General features: G+C 48.6%; 1 protein-coding gene across 4 annotated transcripts in view; it reads right to left on the reverse strand.

The window, feature by feature from the left end:
* MAP3K14 (mitogen-activated protein kinase kinase kinase 14) overlaps nt 1-17,029 on the reverse strand; it is a 45,117-nt gene extending 28,088 nt beyond the window's left edge. For 2 of the 4 annotated variants that reach the window (XM_054510772.2, XM_045888726.3), the window contains exon 1: nt 16,886-17,029. The gene's annotated coding sequence lies outside the window, so the exon portion shown is untranslated. Of the gene's footprint in view, nt 1-142; nt 3,221-15,707; nt 16,509-16,885 lie in introns of those variants that run through there. The other 2 variants (XM_045888727.3, XM_054510771.2) reach the window with 2 other exon arrangements.
* Between the last annotated feature and the right edge of the window lie 3,888 nt (nt 17,030-20,917).

Raw genomic sequence — 20,917 nt, forward strand, 5'->3', positions numbered from 1 at the left:
AAAGGTGGGGGGGGGGGGTTGTTCAATGGGTAAAGAGTAATAAGAGCCTTGCCTTTTGGTGAAATTTACATATAAAAGTGTTTACACTTCATTAGAAAAAATTACCGTTTAGTATGTATGTTAAAATTTAAGAGTAACTAACCATAAGAATAGAAATGCAGGGGTGCCTGGGTGGCTTGGCTGGATGAGTGTCCAACTCTTGGTGTTGGCTCAGGTCATGATCTCAGGGGTTGTGGGATCGAGCCCCGCTTCCGGGCCTCTGTGCTTGGCGCAGAGTCTGCTTGAGATTCTTTTCCTCTCCCTCTGCCCCTCCCCCTGCTCACTCATGAACTCGCACGCTATCTCTCTCAAATAAAATAAATAAAATGTTTTAAAAAAAAGAATAGAAATACAATTCAGAGTTTCAAAACCAGAAGGGCAAAAAAAGAAAAACAGAAAACTTGATCACTCTAACAAAAGGCAAGGAAAAAAGGAAAAAAGTAGCAAAGGAAAAGGACACTAAGTATAAAATGAAAACAGAAATGAAGGTGGCATAAGTAAGTCGAAGTATTAATGCAGCATTAATCACAAATAGATTAAGCCCACCCGTTAAAAGATAGACAGATAGGATTTTAAAAGATCCAGGTAGATGCTTACTAAAAGAGACAAAATAAAATTATATAGAAAGACTGAAAATAAAGGATGAAAAGAGATATGCCAGACCCATACTAACCAAAGATGTGTAATATTCATATCAGACAAAACATTTAAGATGAAAGAATATAACTTATATGCACCCAATAAAGCACCTCAAAATAAAGGCTGGTGGCAAGCTGGGGCTTTATGGATGAGTGAGGTCTCTGCTTTGGAGTGTCTCATCAAACAGAACTGCAGGGTCTTATAATACAGAAATCTTTGAACATGGGTTGGGTCTGCTGGGAGTTGGGCTCTGTGCTGAGTGTTGGGTGTACCCTGAGGAAGAAGACCCAGCCCCTTGAGGAGCTCATAGTCTACTAAGGGAAAGAGACAAGTAGTCAGAAAATTACAATCCAGTATGGTCACACAGCAACAGACACAGAAACACAGCAGACACAATGGGAACACTTGGAGGGACACCTAGCTCAGCCTGGTGGGTATCAGGAAAGGCTTCTTGGGCTAAGTCTCAAGGGGTGAGCAAAAACAGCCCAAGAAAAAGGAGAAGGTATTCTAGGTGGAGGGAATGGCAAAAGTTAAGGCACAGAGGTGAGTCTAGGAAGAGTCCCAAACAGTTCAAAGTTGCTCGTGGGCAAAGCTTAGGTCATGCAGGGGTTAAGTTCTTAGCAAGAGGGGTAGAATTCAGAGGCAGAGTTCCAGAGGGAACAGGGTAGGGGCAGACGGTGGATGTGGGTACTGACACATAAACTGTGCCCTTCGGATAGAACTCTCACCCCACCTCCCCAGCATGGGCTGACAATAACCTAAGCTACAGGCATCTGGGAGCCTTGCTTAATTTTTTCCCCCAGGTGGAGAGGCTGAGTGGGCACTGGGACCTAGAGACACACTTGAGGAAGGAGGAAGGAGGAAGGAGCATTCTGAGTGAGTGAAGGCTGGAGGAATCTCAACCTGCCTGGCACGCCAGCTTGAGGCCTGCTTCCCAGGAGAGCAATTTCTGCCTCAGCATTTAGCATTAAGGAGGATAGGAAATTCAAGTGCACCTCAATCATTAAAATCTTACAGATCAATTTTAAAATAAAAACCTGTCATGCCCACAAAAACTCAGTCTCGCCAATTCCACAGGTCAAACTGCTAGGTAAATGAGACGTCCGGAACAAAATTTCTGACTCTCCTCCAGCCACCACCACACGCCCGTCAAGGTTGGCTAGCCCCACACGTGCAGAGACCCTGCTGTCTACGGGCCCCCTCAAATGTTCAAGGCAATCACCTCATGTCTATTCTATTAGCACAGGCCTCACCCACTTCCAGCTTCTCCCTGGCCCCCTCCCATCCCAAGTTAATCTTAAAACACCATGTCCTTAAGATAATCTCAAGTTCAAAGACACCTGCTGGCTCTGCACTGCTTATGGGCCCAATATCAACTCTGTGGTCCATAATCTGTCTAACCACTATTTCCCTAAAAACACAGGGTTTGGCTGTGGTCAGTCTGATCTCTCCATGCCCAACTGACTCGCTGCTCAAATCTACAGGTTTGTGTGTGTGCCTTGTCTTGTGGGGGGCACCCTGCACATCCTGCTTGTCTTTCACCGGCCGAGCTCGGGCTTAGGCCTCCAGGAAGTCCCTCCTAATGGCTTCATCGCACTGTCGCCTCCTTTTCTTTTTTTTTTTTTTTAAAGATTTATTTATTTATTTGAGAGAGAGAGACTGAGAGAGAGAGCACATGAAAGGGGGGAGGGTCAGAGGGAGAAGCAGACTCCCCGCCGAGCAGGGAGCCCGATGCGGGACTCGATCCCGGGACTCCAGGATCATGACCTGAGCCGAAGGCAGTCGCCTAACCGACTGAGCCACACAGGCGCCCCTCGCCTCCTTTTCTGACTGCCTATGGGACTGGCTCTCCTCACTCTCCTCACCCTCACCCTGGCCCTTAATCATACCATCACTCCCCTTACTCATCAAATGAAATAACACAGATGAAAGAACTCTGGAAACAAGAAAGCATTATACCAAGAGGAGATCGCCATTTCTTGTGTGTACAACTCAGAGAACTGTGTCTAGGTAATGCAGCAAACAGTTATGGAAAAAGATGCATCATCAGAGATGCTTAGTATATTTTGCAATAGTAAAAGCTGGAACAAAAATGTCTAATTACAGGGGGAGGATAATTATTAAATAAATCATGGTACATCCATTAACAATGTTTACAAAATAATTTTTAACTATATGGAAAAATGCTGATGGGACACAATATTAACAGAGAAAAGATTCAGATTTCTATCTGAAGTATGATCCCACCTAGCCTGTGTCTGTATACTACATCAACCTTTATAAAAATGTACCCAGGGGGCACCAGGGTGGCTCAGTCGGCCAAGCTTCTGACTCTTGGTTTTAGCTGGGGTCATGATCTCAGGGTCGTGGGATGGAGCTCACATCAGGCTCAGTGCTCAGCACAAGTCTGCTTGTCCCTCTCCCTCCTCCTCTGTCCGCCCCCAACCCTGTGTGCATGCTCTCTAAATAAATGAAATATTTTAAAAGGGGCACAGGGTGGCTCAGTTGGGTAAGCGTCTGCCTTCGGGTCAGGTCATGATCTTAGGGTTTGGGGATCGAGCCCCATGTTGGGCTCCCCACTCAGCGGGGAGTCTGCCTCTCTCTCTCCCTCTGTCCCTCCCCCTCTCCCTGCTCGTTCTCCCTCTCTCTCAAATAAATAAAATCTTTTTTTTTAAAGATTTTTTTTTAAAATTTATTTTTTAGAGAGCGAGCGAGAGAGAAACAGCATGAGAGGGGAGAGGGTCAGAGGGAGAAGCAGGCTCCCCGCTGAGCCGGGAGCCCGATGTGGGACTCGATCCCAGAACCCTGGGATCATGACCTGAGCCGAAGGCAGACGCTTAACCATCTGAGCCACCCAGGCGCCCAATAAAATATTTTTTTTTAATTAAGATTTTTTATTTATTTATTTGACAGAGAGAAACACAGCGAGAGAGGGAACACAAGCAGGGGGAGTGGGAGAGGGAGAAGCAGGCTTCCCGCCGAGCAGGGAGCCCGATGCAGGGCTCGATCTCAGGACCCTGGGATCATGACCCGAGCCGAAGGTGGACGCTTAATGACTGAGCCACCCAGGCGTCCCTCAAATAAATAAAATCTTTAAAAAAATATTTTCAAAAACAAAAATAAATAAAAATGCAGACTCCTAGCACAGACATGCAGCAATGGCTCAGTCTTGGTGTTTTAATATTTTTTTATACTTTTCTAATTTTTCCATGTTTTTTTCAGAGAGCTTGTATTACTTGTCTGTTTTCATTTTTTAACAGATAATGTTTCCAAGTGTTTAAAAAAATACAGAAAGGATATACAGTGAAGTGTAAGGCCTTCTCATCCTTGCCCCATCCCTCTGAGGGGATCCCAGTTACCGGTTTCTTGTATATCCCCCCAGAGATGTTCTCTGGGGAGTATTACTTTCATAACGAAAACAAGCGATCACTAGAAAAGGGTCTTGTGGTATGGGATAAGAACTGAAGAGGCATCTGGTTCACATTTGTGAGTGGGGCTTAATAAATACGTGATAATAAATACCCCCAACCCACACCACCCACACTGGCAACCTCATCAGAATCTCTGTGGCTGGTCAGCGAATGCTACTGAAACAGGGGGCTGGAGATGGGCAAGCCCGTCCCTCCTGGTTTTGGTTTTCGTTTCTGTCTCTTTCTTGTTTCCCACTGGGGGCTGTGGGAAACAAGAAGTAGGAAGGTGCTCAAAGATGGCCCTGGCAGCCGTCCTCAACTCTGAAGGCCACGGCTTCCTTGCTTTTATTTATAGTCACCAAGGCCAAGTGTGAGCAGTAGTGAAGGCCTGCGCTAGTGCGGGATGTAAGAAATGCTTGTGGGCACCAGTGGCCCATAGAGAGCGGGACACACAGCGCAACTGGCCCTGAGACAAAGCCACCAGCCCCTCCTTCCCTGCTTATGTCACGGGTGGGACGCAAGGGTTGGTCTGAATCTGGGAAACCTGAAGGAGGCATGCTGTTCTAGTGAATCTCTCCTACCTTCTTTACATAATATCTGACCCTTTTTAAAAAAAATCTGTATTTTGTTTTCAACTACAAAAGTAATACTTGTTCACTGTAAAAATTACAACCATACAAAGTACTTAGAGAAAAAGAAAGAAAGAAAGAGAGAAAGAAAGAAAAAGAATTTTGCCCCATTCCCTCCTCCCTACAATGTAAGAAACCCTTAAATTTGGTGTAAATCCTTCTAGTTCCATTAGCATACATATATAAAGTTTGGGACTATTTTTAAAAGAAACATGGGCTTATAGATATCTAATATTCTACCAGTTATATCTTTCACTTAACGACAGATTATGGAGGGTGCCTGGGTGGCTCAGTCAGTTAAGCGTCCAACTGTTGATTTCAGTTCAGGTGGTGATCTCAGGGTTGTGAGACTGAGCCCCAAGTCGGGCTCCATGCTGGGTGTGGAGTCTGCTGAAGATTCTCTTCCCCTCTCCCTCTGCCCCGCCCCTCCACTCCCTCTCTAAAAACAAAATTAAAAAGACCTAAGAAAACAACAAAAAACCCACAGTAGATTATGGACACTGTCCCACTTCAATGTATGTAGCTCTCTCGCATTTTTTTAAATGGCTCCTTAAGATTCCATGGTATAAATGTACTCATTTCTTCACCTATTCTTCTATGGGTACTCTTGCAAATTGTTCCCAGTTTTTCACTAAGTATTACTGCAAAAACAAACAAAACAAAACCCAAAAAACCCTTTATTCACTTGTATAGGTAAATTCTAGCTAAATACCTGGAACCGGAATTTGTGGGTGACTCTCTGCATGGTCACTCTTTTCTCGTTTCTATGTGTCAGGAAAGTAGGCAGCACTGATCAGTCCAGGACAGGTGGTTCCCAAACATTATATTAGTTATTTGCTAGAAAGATGCTATCCTTGCTTTCAAGGTGCTTATAATCTAGTTGGGGAGAATGGCCGGCTGGATAAATAAAGGAATCACAAAATGATCTTGGGATCAAAAGGGCCTTTGGGGGTCACTTATTCCAACATATCACTTATTAATCCTGAGGATGGCCTCCCAGCTACATAATAGGATGGCCTTGGAGTCCAAAGGTCTGAGTTCGAACTGTAGTCTCTAACACTCGGGTGGGTGACCAGGTGCAGATCACTTACTCTGAGACTCAGATGTCTCATCTGTAAAACAGGGATGCTCGAACTGAAACAACAGGATTTTACAGGACAACTAGATGCAAGAAGCAATCTTTAAAGGGGCAATACTGTGGCTGGAACACAGTGGGTGCTCTAGTAAACGTTAGCAAAACCTCCAATGAGAAAGAAGCTGATACAAGATGAGTGGTCCTTTCCGGGACTGGAAGTACCAGTTGTTTGAAAGTCCTTGCCTCTGCAGAGCTGAAATCCACCTCGCAGAGCCTCTAGCCAGCAGCGCTAGTGTCAGGAGGAAGGTCTGGAACAGAAGCTGTCAAAGGAGGAGGGGAGAATCCCAAGACCAGAAGGGTAGAAGGAGTCAGCAAGGCAAGGCCAGCCTACGAGGGGGATGTTCTTTGAAGTGCATTCTTTTTTTTTTTTAAAGATTTTATTTATTTATTTGAGAGAGAGAGTGAGAGAGAGAAAGAGCACAAGAGGGGGGAGCGGGAGAGGGAGAAGCAGACTCCCCGCTGAGCAGGGAGCCGGATGTGGGACTCGATCCCGGGACTCCAGGATCATGACCCGAGCCGAAGGCAGTCGCTTAACCAACTGAGCCACCCAGGCGCCCCCTTTGAAGTGCATTCTGCACGTGCTGCCCAGCCTCTCCCTCTGCTGGCAGTGCCCAGCTCCGAATGGACTGAGGAACGAGCTGCTGGTGCCTGAGGAACCAGGACCCAGAATTCCTTGACAGCTCAGGTTGAAATTAGCTGTCCTGTGGACATCTTTGGGTGTTTTCAACAATCTGCTGCTACATGTATACATGTTAATTACATGCCGGTGTCAATAACAATAAAAATAATGGCAGCTATTATTGTTTGCTACATATTAGGTAATGCATGCATTATTTCTTGGACCCTCTCAGGAACTCTGTGAGCAGGGCACTAATATTGTTCCCTTTATATGGAGGAAGAAACTGAGGCTCAGGAGCTCAAGTAATTAGTCTGATGCTACTCTGCAAGGAAGCGGCAGAAGCCGGATTTGTGCACAGGGCTCTTACGTCAAAGTACATATTCTTAACCATAACACTCTATTTTCATGTGATCTAAAGCTTTAAGAATTGAGACCCAAATGCAGAAGCTGCCACAAGCTAAAGGTTTGTTAGTGAGAAACCCAGGGACTGACCCAGGAGGAGGCATCTCAATTAGGGAGCATAAACGCAGCCAGCCTATGTTCTGGAGAAAAGCAACTTTAAAATGGCAATGGGAAGCAAAGACACCAAGCTGGACACGTGGCAGGCCCATGTTCCTTAGTCTACCCATGCCCAGCGTGGGTATCAGGTCATGCACACTTGGGCCCATCGCAAGGACCAATTCTATGACAAACTTCAAATGTGCCATGCGTTTTATTTTTATTTTTTTTTAAGATTTTATTTATTTATTTGACAGAGACAGAGATAGCGAGAGCAGGAACACAAGCAGCAGGAGTGGGAGAGGGAGAAGCAGGCCTCCCGTCGAGGAGGGAGCCCCATGTGGGACTCGATCCCAGGACCCTGGGATCATGACCTGAGCCGAAGGCAGATGCCTAACGACTGAGCCACCCAGGCGCCCTGTGCCATGCATTTTAGAAGGTCTGGCTCCAGGCTATTTTACTGTGGTTTTTGTTGTTTTTGTTTGTTTAATAGCAAAGCCTTGAGCATCAGCTAGTATCCTCACAAATATAGTCAGTACTTTGTCTCCAGGCCCCTGATAAAGGGCATTGTGTAAGCTTTAAAAGAAAAGTGTTACAATGGCATTTTCAATTCAACTTTTGAATCCTTTGCATGAGGAGTGCCAATAGCATACAGAAGATGCCACTGGGGCATCATTGATCCACACAGACAATTATGGAATTGGTATGCAGGAGAATGGGGGGGCGGGGAGTAGCAGGGAGGGAAAAAAAACCCCAGAACAACCATACGCAGGCCTCATTTTACACAATAACCAGCAGGGAATTTTTAATGTATGTTCTGTCGAAAAAAATTTCAAGTGTGTTTCATGGGGTATTTTGTGTCACTAAACATCTTGATTAAGCAGGGCTGCAGTGTATACCATTTGGTAATGATCGATCTCCAAAGATTACAGTGCGATAAACTGCCCTGGACACTAAAATCATGCCGAACACAATCAGCTTTCTTTTGATGAGTCAAAATGCACTTCTGGATCTTGTCAAGCCTTGAGGTCATCATTGCAAGCAACATTTGGTTGTGAAAAACAGCCCTCCTTATTTACCCTTCTGAACTGGATTCTGAGCAAGGAGCAGTTCCCTGGGCTATGGTTAATCCCACTGAAATACAACCCCTGCCCTCCTCTTGGTTGGTAACTCTGTTTTCCCAAGTGGGCCTGGCTTTAAGCAAGGTCTACCTGTATGCAGAGCAGATGGAGAAAGACAGGTTCAGCCTCCCTGTGAGGGAGGAGGCTTCAAGGTCATTGTACTCACTGGTGACTGGTTTTGAAATTGAGGAACTAGTTTGAGGAACTTCAGAATAAACAAGAAACCCAAACAACCCGGTTTTCCACAGAAGACTTCCAATGCACAGGGGTAAATGGAAGGAAGCATATGGTCCAGCTCTGCTTTTTGGCGGTGGAACCCTGACCATGGCCTCATTTCAGATGCTGCCCTACACACCCTTTGACAGACTGGCCTGAATGACAACTTGAGGACTTGAGCAGCAAAGGTGACTTTGACATGTCCCTTTATATTACAGGGTCACACTCTTGTCCTCCTTTGGGAAGGGAAGAAAGTCATGGGGCCTGTGGTATAACGGAATATTCAGAGGCTCTCAGAATATTCCTTGGTCAAGGAGGGGAAACCATGCATAGCCTGTGGCTCTTTCAGCCTCTTTCAGACCAGCAGGGCCCAGAAGGAGGAATGTGGATATCAGTCTTGTACTTTCACTGGACCACGAATCCTTAGCCAGGGATTCCCATGCTCCAGGTGCTGTGCTGCCCAGCAGATGCCATGGTGACCAAGACAGACAAGGTCCTTGCCCTCACAAGGCTGTCACCATTGCAACCCTGGAGAGGCTCTTCTGGAATGCTGGACTTAATTACGAAGAAGCACTGTCATGGGCCAGCCTTTGAATCATCTGCCTACAAACCTGTGTCAGAGTGGCGCCAAGCACATGGGATTTGTCATTGTGTCACCGACTTCCCTATTCCAGCCTGGAAGGCTAGGCTAAGTCAGCCATACATTTAATAGCTGGCTACTTGTCTGCTTCGGCTCTGAAATATGTGTGAGCACACACTTCTCCTGACAGCGCCTTCACCTCTGCAACTGCGTTCCTTTCCTCCCACACTGCCGAAGTTTCCAGATTGTCCTCAAGCTCCTTTTCCACCAAGCTGACAGATCCCACCCAGGTACCTGCAGAATGGGAGGTGGGGCTCCTCCCCTCTGAGGAACTGTGTGTGTGACAGTGCTGGGTCAAGCTGGACAAGGCAGACCACGCTGGCTCCTATCTAGCCCCCACAGTCGGGGACCACGATTTAACACCTGCAGTGTCTGTCTTCCCCCCTGCCATGTAAGCTCCTTGAGGGGAGTATACCCACTATCCTCGTTTTCATATTCTCGCACCTGCCAGAGCCTGCCGTAGGACGTTCCTGGCAAAGGCTCACTGAAAGGATGACTGGTACACTCCTGAAGAGTATACTAGTGTCCTGGCTCTAAGAGCCTGGCTGGTCTGGCATCTGAGTGTCCAGACTGTCCATTCACCTGGCGAGCAGGAGTGGGCAGAGCCTGGTGACCAGGGGTGGCTGTATTCTGACTGTACCCTAGCAAGAAGGTGTCATGCAAACTGGCTACCGAGCCACCCTTGTCCCCTTTCTTAAATGCTGACCTTGAGACCCAATTATTTCCAATTCTTTAAAAGACCCTTCTGTGCTGGACAATATCTGTCTGGGCTCCAAAGTGCACATATATGCTCGACGGGAGGTGGTACACAAATCTCCGCCTTTTACACTTATCTCTAGAAAGCTATTCCTGCCTCTCAAAGTACAGCATCTGCCAATAGTACAGTCCCAACAGTAAGCTGGGACTACTGAGCACAGACTCAAAAGCCTGGTTCATCCAACTAACTTCTTGTGCCAAAGGAGTCCATTTCTCATCTTAATTGGTAATAGCATCCTCATTTGAGGTTAGCTAAGGCCCCCTTTCCTCCTAAATCTCCGAGTCATCCCTAGTATTGACCAGTAGACCAATATTGAATAATTCTGGCCAAGTAAAAGGAAATGTCAATGACAGCAGAAGGTGGGTGGTGATTTCAGATACGACAGCTCTTTGAACTTACAGGGGCCACCGTCCAGATATGACATCATGCTTTGCCCACAGGGAAGAGCTTCTTCACTGAGAATTCCTGGATGAATCCAGTTGGAATGACCCCTGACTACTCTGGCTTTTCCGGTCACCTGCGTGCCATGGGCAACATGTCCCTTCTTCACAGTGGAAAGATGCAGAAGAGTTTCTTCGTGCCCAGTGGGTTTGTACCCTCATGGTCGATCATTAATAGCATCTGAATGCCCATTCTGGGTAAGACACTGCTTGGGGAGGTAGGAAGGTGCCCTAAAGATGCAGGCAACCTTTGAGACTTCCAGGTAGCCCTGCCCAGAATTGTATTCTCTTATCAACCTTGACCTCCTTTTGGTTACACAAACTCCTGGTATAAGAGAGTGTCAAGTGAATAGCCTTCTGTTTACTTTTTCTTAGGCCCAGAGCAGCTGCTCTGGCCCCACCCTTCCCAGGTCTGGCAGAGCTTGCAGAAAGACTGACAGGTCAAGGTGGGGGAATAAAGGAGGAACTAGTTAAAAAAATCCAATTCCTACTCCAGGAGTAGTTCCTTTGTTCAGAGGCAGCACAGCACAGGGAAAAGAGCCTGGACTTTAGTTCAGATTCCGCCATTAACTAGCCATGTGGCCTTGGGCAACTCACTCAGCTTCCTTGGGCCACCATTTTCTCTTCTGTAAAATAGGGGAGAATGTGAATGGTAATGGTCATTTCCAGGCTGTAATTCTAAGAGCTCTTTCTTGACAGAGTGGTTGAGGCCTAAAGGTCACTTAGCCATGCTTGCCTAAAATGATGGCTGGCTAGTTCAGATTGATTGGGTGTGCCTATGGGGCTGAGGCGGAGCCTGTGACCACTTGCAAGGCAATGTTAGTTCTTCTCCTGAGGCTTCAATAAAGTCAAGCCCTCTTTGTGGGTAACCCTGGACATTGCCTACAGATGTCCCTGACCATTAGTTGTCAAGCTCAACACCAACTCCACGGGTCTAGAACAGAGAGTTTTGAACAGACTCTTTGTCTTGGTGGATGCCTGGTCATGGCCTTAGTGGGAAGAGGGTGAGCAGAAGCCATAGCAACCAGAAACTGGGGGGCAGGGATGGCTCAGGACTTTCCTCTGCTGCTTCTTTCTGAGTCCAAACACCAGCCCTGGCTGTGTAGACAACTGAAGTGGTGGCAGGCTTGGAATGACAGTAAAATGACAGTTTCCTGATGTCCAGGGTTTAATCTAGCCTTTTCAATCACAGGCACTCTTCAGAGCCTTCCAACTCAGGTGGCAAAAAGAAAGACAGGTAGGAAAGGGTTCCCCAAAAGGTCTTTCACACCAAAGCACAGTTTGCTCTCTCTGCTCTTTGCCAAGGGGTTTCCCAGCTCCCCGGAGCCAAAGCTCCCCTCCTGCTTCTTTGCTGACTGTCACTGGAAGCTGGCCATTTTCCACCCTCAAGGTGGCTGGACTCAGGAGCACAGTGACACCGCTGATCTGGGCTCTGTGCCTTGTTCACATGACCCCCCCTAGCCAGGGGATCCATCTCTCTGTTGGTTGGCAAACCTTGGGAGCCTCCCATTTGTTTCCTTATCCCTGCCTCCAAAGCCCTTCAGCTGAAATAAAAGTGATCTTGGCAGAGGGCTTCTTTTTTTTTTTTTTTAAGTTTATTTATTATTATTTTTTTAGTAATCTCTAAGCCCACCATGGGGCTCGAACTCATGACGCCCAGATCCAGAATCACATGCTCTTCTGACTGAGCCAGCCAGGTGCCCCGTGGCAGAGGGCTTCTTGACGAGGTCTGCTCAAGACTTCCTCTGCCATTGTGCTAGGGAATAAGTTGCCTGTCACCTACACCCCTGCATGGGTGACTCAGCTTCTAGAGAAAGTGCTCTGCTCACCTAAGTAAAGCTGCCTGGAAAATGACTAAGGCCCCTATCAAATGCACTCTGTGAGGCTGACCAGTTAGTGAGCCGGGTCCAGACACTCTGCCTCTCACCTCCAGCCTGAAGTCAAGTGTGGAGCTGCCACTTCAGGCCTGCTGGTTTCATTTTCATCTAACTGAGCTCCACAGGAGGCTTGACATCCGGTGATCTATTTTTTCTAAAAACTAGGTTCACTTTAGAAATGACTCTTTGGCCATGAAGACAGCTTCCCCAAGAGAAAACAAAATGTTATTTAAAGGGAATGTCAGCCTGGTGGGAGCCTATATTTTTGTTTCGTATTAAGAAGAGGAAAAAGCAATTTAAAATGTAGCATGAAACTTTTTTTCCTTGGGTGATTAAAGGAAGATCTGCAAGCCCCTGACTACAGATCCAGGACCCCCAGATATGGGAGTAGCAATAAGCTGACAAAAATGTATTTATAAGCAGTAAAGGATGGTGAGCTGGGGGTGCCATGCAGTGGTGAGAACCTTACCCCACGGAACCAAAATCTCCCTCTGAGTCCCTCAAACAAAGAACAAGTCCTTGCTGACTTATATTCTATACAGTATTTTCCCATTTTTCATCTCCAGAGCTAAAGCTGGGACCCGTTTCACCACATGGGGCGGGGGGGCGGTGGCACAGAAGGGAGTCCTAGCAAGGCCCAGCCCAGCTTCTGGCTCAGAGTCCTGGGTGGGCCGAGGATGCCCTGGGTTTAGGATCACCAGCTCTGATCGGGCACAGCCTGGGCCTCTGTTGGCTCCTTCGGAGGGTGGTGAGGGCAGTATTTAGTACACGACAGGAAGAACGTGACAGCGAAACCCCTACACAGAAGAAACACCCCCCCGGAGGTCCTACTGAGAAAATGACTCTGCCCTGTCAGGCAGTCTGACCCTTCCTGACATTGTCTTACAGAAAAAAGGGAACGAGGACCACTGCTATTACTAGAATGACCACCACCACCACCATTTATAGGCGTCATGTTCTGTGGCTTATTATGTGCCAGGCACTGAGCTCAGCACTTGACATATATTCTCTCATTTTCTACTCGAAACAACCCCATCAAGTATTTCTGATCCCATTTACAGATGAGGCACCCGATGCCGAGGGAAGTGAAGTGATTTGCCTGAGTCACACAGGCAGACGGTGGCAGACCTGGACCTGACCCAGGTCTGTCTGACTTGACAGCCTAAACCCCCACATTTGATACCGGAGACACCGCAGACTTGCTCTATTGCTCCGGTCCAAACACTTGACTGCTCTGCCTTAATTTCTGCATCTGTAACACGAAGATAAGCAGACTCGTCCGGAGGATGTGCTCTTCATCTTTCAGCCTTTTATTAATAAGTGATTATGAATAACCAACACCAGTTAATAATCGTTAGCAATACTTATTAATATTAATACTTGTGAGCATAAATAGATAAATAAAGCAACCAGCCTGGTTTAGTTATATTCAAAACTGGCATGTTTTGGGCGGGGGGCCCAATTTATCCTTTCATGAGTAGGTTAGTAGACAAAGCAGTGAACTAGAGGTCCAGAAATGTGGGCTTAGATTCTGGGCATGACAATGACGTCCTGAGTAATCTCATCCACTTTATTCCTCCTTACGAGGCTTCCTGTTCTTGATCTTTGGCCCTGCCTTTCTTTACACTAGTGTTGTAACAAAATAGCAAAAAAAAAAAAAGGCTACAAAGTACCATTATGCTTGATGCCATATAATTTTAAGGGATTTCTATCAGGAGGATAAGGGGTTAAAGGACGTAAAACAGCAAGTCAGGAAGAGGAGTTTTAAACTCATACAAAGAAGGGCACACAGGCCACTCAGGAAAAATGACTTTTCTCTGTAGTATCACTTGGGTAAATAAGACAAGCCTAGAACTAAAGGCTCCATACCCAACATACTTCAATGTCTCACTCAGCTCAACTGAAATGTTCTACTACCCAATTTGCCCTAAGTTTAGCTTTCTATTTCTAATCTGCTTTCAACATTTCAGTCAGCATCACCAAGTACATGCAAAGCCTTCACACGTGCATCACTTCAAGCGCTCATCCCACCCCTTGAGGATGCTCAGCCCCCACTCCTTTCCCTTCCTCCCGTCGTGTGCAGAGGCCAGACGGCCTGGCTTATCCTTACAGTTCCCCAAAGCCACTGACATGGAATTGTCTCCCTTCCCCCCAATTTCACACCGGTGCCATCAAAAGTGCCCATAATGCTCAGATGTTTCCAGTTTAACTGAAATACTAAAATGGGGCAAACAGGAAGCATCAGACACAACTGCGGTAGTGACTTATTAATCACGAAAGCAGAATTTTAGTTGCATTTTAACCTTTTGCCAGGAAAAAAAAAAAACAGCTTTGAGATGATGGAAGCCATTGGTACAAATATGCTGCCCATACGAGTATCAAGCTGACTTATACTTTTCATTTAGGACTGAGTTTGGTTCTACAATTTTCTTAACTATCCTCCCAGAAAGAGCATCTGTCAGGCCAACCGATATGAATCTGTCAGCTCTTCATCAAGGCAGGCAGACCTGTTAGAAAAGCTCATGTGCTGTCCACTGAGACAGGAAAAAAAATAGGAAATTCAAAGTGACTTCTCAGGCCAAAGTGATAGAACGCTCTTAAGAGGGTGCCAACAACAAAGAAAACAAGCCTGGATGAGGCTTTGCCTTTCCCATCTCTACAGAGCTCTCTCACCAGACCTTGGCCAGGATGAACTGTTACCATGAACCAAAAAAATCACAACAGTTGCCTGGAGTTGGACAACCAATCAGGGCAAGGCTTCTTCTCAACATTAAATGATATACAAACACTCCAAGCAGATCACAAAGGAGTCAGTGTTCAACAGGAGAACCAAAATGAGGAACCAAACCTCCATCTGTTGAGGCGAAACGGCCAGCCAGACATTTTTGTTTAATAGATGAAGGCTCATTTGGCAGGGTCTCTGTCTGTGGTGCCGCTCCCACAAACCCTAACAGACAATACCAGGGGCAAAAAACCCCCTTTAGAACTGCTCCTTATAATCTGAAAACAGGCAGAAGGTGACCTAAAGCCTGGCAGCATATTGCGGTCTTATTTTACAAAAGGGCTGGAACATACACCTGGGTACGTATTTCTAAAATTAAAGTCAGAGACTCTTTTATTTTTGAGACCTTCTGAGAAGTTCACCACACCCTTCAAAATAAAGGAGGATGTTTTAAAGGTGTCAGAGGTCTGGCATCACTGCACCCAAGAAACTGACTTTGACATCACTTAAAAAACACCCAAGAGTAGGGGTGCTGGGGTGGCTCAGTCGTTAAGTGTCTGCCTTCGGCTCAGGTCATGATCCCAGGGTCCTGGGATGGAGCCCCGCATCAGGCTCCCTGCACAGCCAGGAGCCTGCTTCTCCCTCTCCCACTCCCCCTGCTTGTGTTCCCTCTCTCACTGTCTCTCTCGGTCAAATAAATAAATAAAATCTTCAAACAAACAAACAAACAAACAAAAAAACACCCAAGAGTAAATCCAAATACATTGTAAGCACAAGCACCTGTCCTCTCATGGTGAGAGCAAAAATACCACACCAAACTTCTCCCTTCTTCTTGCAACTAAGTCCCATCATGTGGTCCTGGTCCAGGGAAAGGAACCTGGGTAAGACACCAGTGGCCCAGGCTCCTCACCCTGAGTTCTAGCTATGATGAATACTAACCCCCCCACCTGCCTCAGGCACCTCACCTTTAAAAGAGGACAACAATGTCTTATGTCTCCCCGCAGCTGTCTGAAGGAAAAAGGAGGTTACAGGTATGAAGATAGAGAGTAAAAAAAACACATCACTAATGTTAAGATACTATCTCCCTCTAATCTTTCAGACAGACCATGTTTCTAGTCAAGGGGTTTTCAACATTTTTCCTGGAATGAACTTCAGACTGCTATTTTGTACTGGGCCCCACTTATCATTCAATTTCACTTGCTTTTAGATTCCTTAATCAAGTCACTGGTGTTCACTATCTCCAGTGAACAAAAATAATTCTGCCACTTACACCACTGATTTCTGTACATTTTCTCCATTCATCCTCTTCTCCCCACACTACTTCCCCTGTTCACCTTTTAAGACGGAAGGCAACATTTAAAACTCCAATTTGGAAGGAAACGCTTTTTCTGAAGTTACCCATCACCAAGGAGGCTTCTGCGCAGGTGGGGGTCCGCACTGTACAAGTGGCCTCTTTCTGCCTGGTGCCCCGTGGGCTTCCCAGATGGGAATATTATACCGGAGCCCACAGATCAAGTCCTGAGTGGAGCGGACAGAAGGGTTACAGAAGGGTCAGGGTAAGAAAGAGGATGCTGAGAGTGGCCAGCACTGCCCCGCTGGGTGCCAAGGGCAGGCTCTGCTCCTTCTCCCCGCCTCGGGGTGTGACCAGAGAACTTCCCAAGGGAAGGCCAAGGGTTTCACTGCCAGGGCAGGTGGGAGGGCGCACAGACCCGGAGCGCTTGTGCATCGGCCACCTTCCGTCCCTTCCGTCCCGAGCCGAGGCGAGTTCCCACCCTGGGGGCACCCAGGGAGAGGAGCAGGATGGGCGGGCTTGGCGGCGGGGCAGCTGAGCGCGGGGGAAAGGGGGTGCTGGGGAAGGGGAAGCAGGGCGCCCCTTCACGCGCTCTGGGCGCGTGTGCGGCCTGCGGGGGTGCGAGGCGAGCACGGCGTGCGACCTTGGCCCTGGCAGCGTGGTGTGAAGCGAGCGTTCGCGGCCCGCCGCCGAGGGCCCCCGCGCGAGTGGATCTGACCGGCCGCGCCGCCGACCCCCACCATTCCGGGCGGCGGGCCAGGCCGCGGCCCGGCCCCGGACTGAGGGGCGACTCATCCCCGCCGCTCCCTCGGCGCCCCGCTCCGGTCTCCGCGGTCCCGCCCAGTCACCTACCGGCTGAGCGCCGATCTCCCCAACCAGCGAGTGTCGCGCTCCCCTCGCCCGCACTCTCCCGCCGCCGGCCGCCGACCGCTGGGCTCCGGGACTACGGTCGCCCCGCCCCGGCCTCGAGCCCCGCCCCCTCACCGCCTTCCCGGCCGCCCCCGGGGCCACGCCTCCCCCGGCGGCTGCAGATTTGCTCCGCTTCGCGCCTCCTTGCTCTGGCCGCACCTCGACCCTTGGCCCCGCCCACGCCTCCAGTCTAACCAATGAGCCGGCGCGTCCCCGCTGGTCCCGTCGTACAGCCCCTAGCAGAGATTGGCTAGGAGGGCCACGTTTCCAGAAATGGGCACTATTTCCGGACAGTGTTTATAGAGCAGAGATTGCTAGGCGGACAGATTGACAGAAGGCGGAGGCGGCCAGGGTGTTGGTGTAACCACACATGCGCATTGAGCTTCTGGCAGTCTTTTTTTTTTTTTTTTTTACGGGTTGCGTGCTTCTGGAGGTTACGGGAAGGAAGGTCGAGTGTGCGCATGCGTGGGCACCCCCAGCCTTGTACTCAGGTTACCTTGGAGACGGCGAGGCGTTCTCCCTCCTGGGTCTGGTTCTGCTTCCTCTTTGCACTTAGTCCTGGCGGCTGAGGAAGGTGTGGTGCGGGGAGGCGGGGGGGGGGGGGGGGGGGGGCTGGCCGGGGTGGGGGTAGAAGAACTTTTATTGAGCACTTACTGTATCCCCGGCGCTGTAGAGTTCCCGAGGACGGGTAAGACAGGTTCTGGTGCCTTCCCTTGAGAAACTTGGGGAGCCTAGGGCCTAATGGGTCAGACCTGTATGTTGAAACCCAGGTCTGATGAGCGAGCTTGCGGATGGTTTGGTACAACACCTTTGTACAGCCAGAGAAGCAACGTGGTGGGAGCGCTGCACGAAGCATCTCCCAGCCGGGTTTACCGGTCACAGGGCCAGAGAGAAGACTGGAACTTTACCTATGCGAGAAAAGGGACCTGGAATCTGAATATGCTGCAAGGTGTCACCTGTGCTTCTTTCTGACTGGGGGAAAGGGGGAGTGGTTAGGGAGGTCGGGGTACTTTTTCTTTTCTAACTTTTGCGTATCTGTATTTTCCAGTATGTCCACAGTGAGCTTGTCTTTTATTTGTAATAAAAAATTACAAACTTTTAAAAACAGTTTGCAGAGTAAAAGGTACCCCCCCACACCTGGGCTCCCCATCCCCTTCAGCGGTCCATGGCAGGCAGGTCTGGTAACCGGCTCTAGGGGTGGGGGCAGGCAGGCCCCGTCCCAGGTTGTCTTGGGAAGTAAGGATCATCTCATCTCTGGAGGTGTTAGAGCAAAGACCTGCTCAGGAGCTCTCATTTTCACACAGTCGGTGGTAGCTCAAAGCCTATTTTTGGAGATCTCTGATGTTGGGGGGTTAGGGAAGACCATTTATTTAGTCAGGGGTCGAAAACTCACAACCTAAGGGCCTCACCCACACACTCAGGCCACAGATACGTTTTGTTTGGCTGGCCGAATGGGGTGTGTGTGTGTGTGTGTGTGTGTGTGTGTTTGAGTGCCTTAGAGCAGAGCGTGCAGTTCCTCGCAGTCTCTGCCTGTGTTATCTTACACCCAACCCCTTAGCTATGTCATCTGTCTGGCCCCCGAAGCATTTGAAGTTGTGGTCCTCATAATGCCTGTGCTTTGGAACTGGATAGTCTCTGGTGCATAACCTGCTCTGCCACTGACCCGGAGATGGTGGGCAAGAAGGAAGCTGGGGTCCCCTAAAACTCCTGCCCACCCCAGGGTTTTTCATGTCCGTCACTCTGCGAGAGGTGGAGCTTGGCCAGATGGTGGTTTTCAGGTTGGTATCAGTAAGCCTGGATCCTCGGCTTGCCTCTCCCACCACCTGTTCTGCCTCTGGGCACACCACTTCTCAGGAAAGACGTGGGCATGCGCCCAGAGTTTGCAGACGCTCCCTGGCTTGCCATCATTCCTTTAAGACACCCAATGCCCACGTACTTTACCCAGCTTCCCTTGACACTTCTTTGGGTTTGGGTCCCCTGCATGCATCCACCACCCCATCCAGATGATCTGACTTTAAATCTATCCACTAACACTAATGTGTATTAGTGGGAGAGAGTGACGTGTTGACCCAGAGCTGCAGCTCCCAAGAAGGAATTTCGCATCAGGTTGCAGCAGAGGGACAAACCCCTACAGACCAGTGAGGAAGACATTGGGGACAAGCGGGACTTCGTGGTTTCAGCTACCTTTCTCTGGCCTTTAAGCCCTACTGTGTGTGGGATGAGGTGAAACACAACACAATTCCCACTCCCGGTGAGCACCTTGGAATCTCTGAAACTTGAGATGCTTGCACCTCCTGGAAGGAGAGCTTCAGGGCAAAATCTCTTCCTCCCAGTCCAGCCAGTTAAGTCACGGTAACCTGGAAAGCCTTCTAGCCTTGAGTCACTTGTGCAGCCCCGACTCTGCTTTAAATAAAAGAAATTGACATTTACAGAGTGACTCACACCTGGAGCAGTGAGCCAGGTTCTCAGCACTCAAGGATTTCCACATCCTGCCCCAATGGTTCAGGTCTGGAAAAGGGGTAAACTGTGCTCTTCCTAAAAAGAACAGCAGCTTCTGTTTTTTGAGAACTTGCAAAAGTGTAACTGGACACTTCTAAGTGTTTCGTGTGTGTGTGACCTTCCTGAATATTCACTCTAGTATGGGCTTCTCAGCCTGGCACTGTGGAGGTTTGGGGTTGGATAATTGTTGTGGAGGGCTGTCATACGCATTGTAGGGTGTTAAAGAGCACCTCTGCTCACTAGCTGCCAGTTACACTACCCCCTACACCCAGCTGTGACAACAAAAAATGTCTCCAGACATTGCCAAATGTTGCCAAGGAAGCAAAATTGCCCCCCCCCATTGAGAACACTTATAGTCTAACCCCATAGAGTAGGTACTATTATTATCGCCCCCATTTCACAGATGAGCAAACTGAGGCTCAGAGAGATGTGACACGTCAGGTCACTTTGCTGTAACAGACGAGCTGGGGGCGCCTGGGTGGCTCAGTTGGTTAAGCATCTGACTCTTTTTTTTTTTTTTTAAAGATTTTGTTTATTTATTTGAGAGAGAGAGAATGAGAGAGAGCACATGAGACGGGGGAGGGTCAGAGGCAGAAGCAGGCTCCCTGCCGAGCAGGGAGCCCGATGCGGGACTCGATCCAGGGACTCCAGGATCATGACCTGAGCCGAAGGCAGTCGCTTAACCAACTGAGCCACCCAGGCGCCCAGCATCTGACTCTTGATTTCGTCTCAGGTTGTGATCTAGGGGTTATGAGATCAAACCCCATTTTGGGGCTCCGTGCTCAGTGGGGAGTCTGCTTGAGATTCTTTCCCTCTGCTCCTCCCCACCCCCCCGCTCGTGTGCATGCTCTCTCTCTCTCTCTCCCTAAAATAAATAAATAAATCTTTAAAAAAAGAGAGAGCTGGGATTCAAACCAGGTGTGGCCGCAGGGCCCCTGGCCCCCGCTGCGTGCGGGACTCTGCAAGGGGCCTTTGGGCTTCAAGGAGCCATTTGGCCATCAATTCTGTAGAAGGAGTGAGTGCCTTTCGTGCCTCAATGAGACAATGCTTGGAACTCCTTCGATCATTTTTCCTCTTCTGTTTGCTTTGGAAAAACGGAAATTATATTCTGGGTTTAATTGCCTTAGTCAGCACGGTTCACAGTGTCCAGCCATGTCTAGTGAGAAGTGGCTAGTGAATCATCTGAGTGTCTGTAGATCTTGGGCCCCAAACTCCTGTGAGGTCCCGAAGCTATACTTGAGAAGAACTCAGATGTGAGGCTGAGATCAGAGATGACTGGGGGCTGGGGGTGGATGTTCCTGGGGGAGAGGCGGTTTTACTTTGGCTGCCTCCCACCAATTCTGCCCCACATGGGAGATGGAAGGGGACATGGTGAACCATAGAGTTATTGGAGAAGAGGAGGAGCCATGGTGACGTGGGTAAGAAGAGGTGCCCATCTCCACAAAGGATGGAGGGAAGGTTGGGGGTCTCTGTGGG

The sequence above is a fragment of the Mirounga angustirostris genome, unplaced genomic scaffold, assembly GCF_029215605.1.
Source record: "Mirounga angustirostris isolate CCGP_5_RB_7025 unplaced genomic scaffold, mMirAng1.0.hap1 SCAF_17, whole genome shotgun sequence".
In the NCBI taxonomy this organism is placed as follows: domain Eukaryota; kingdom Metazoa; phylum Chordata; class Mammalia; order Carnivora; family Phocidae; genus Mirounga; species Mirounga angustirostris.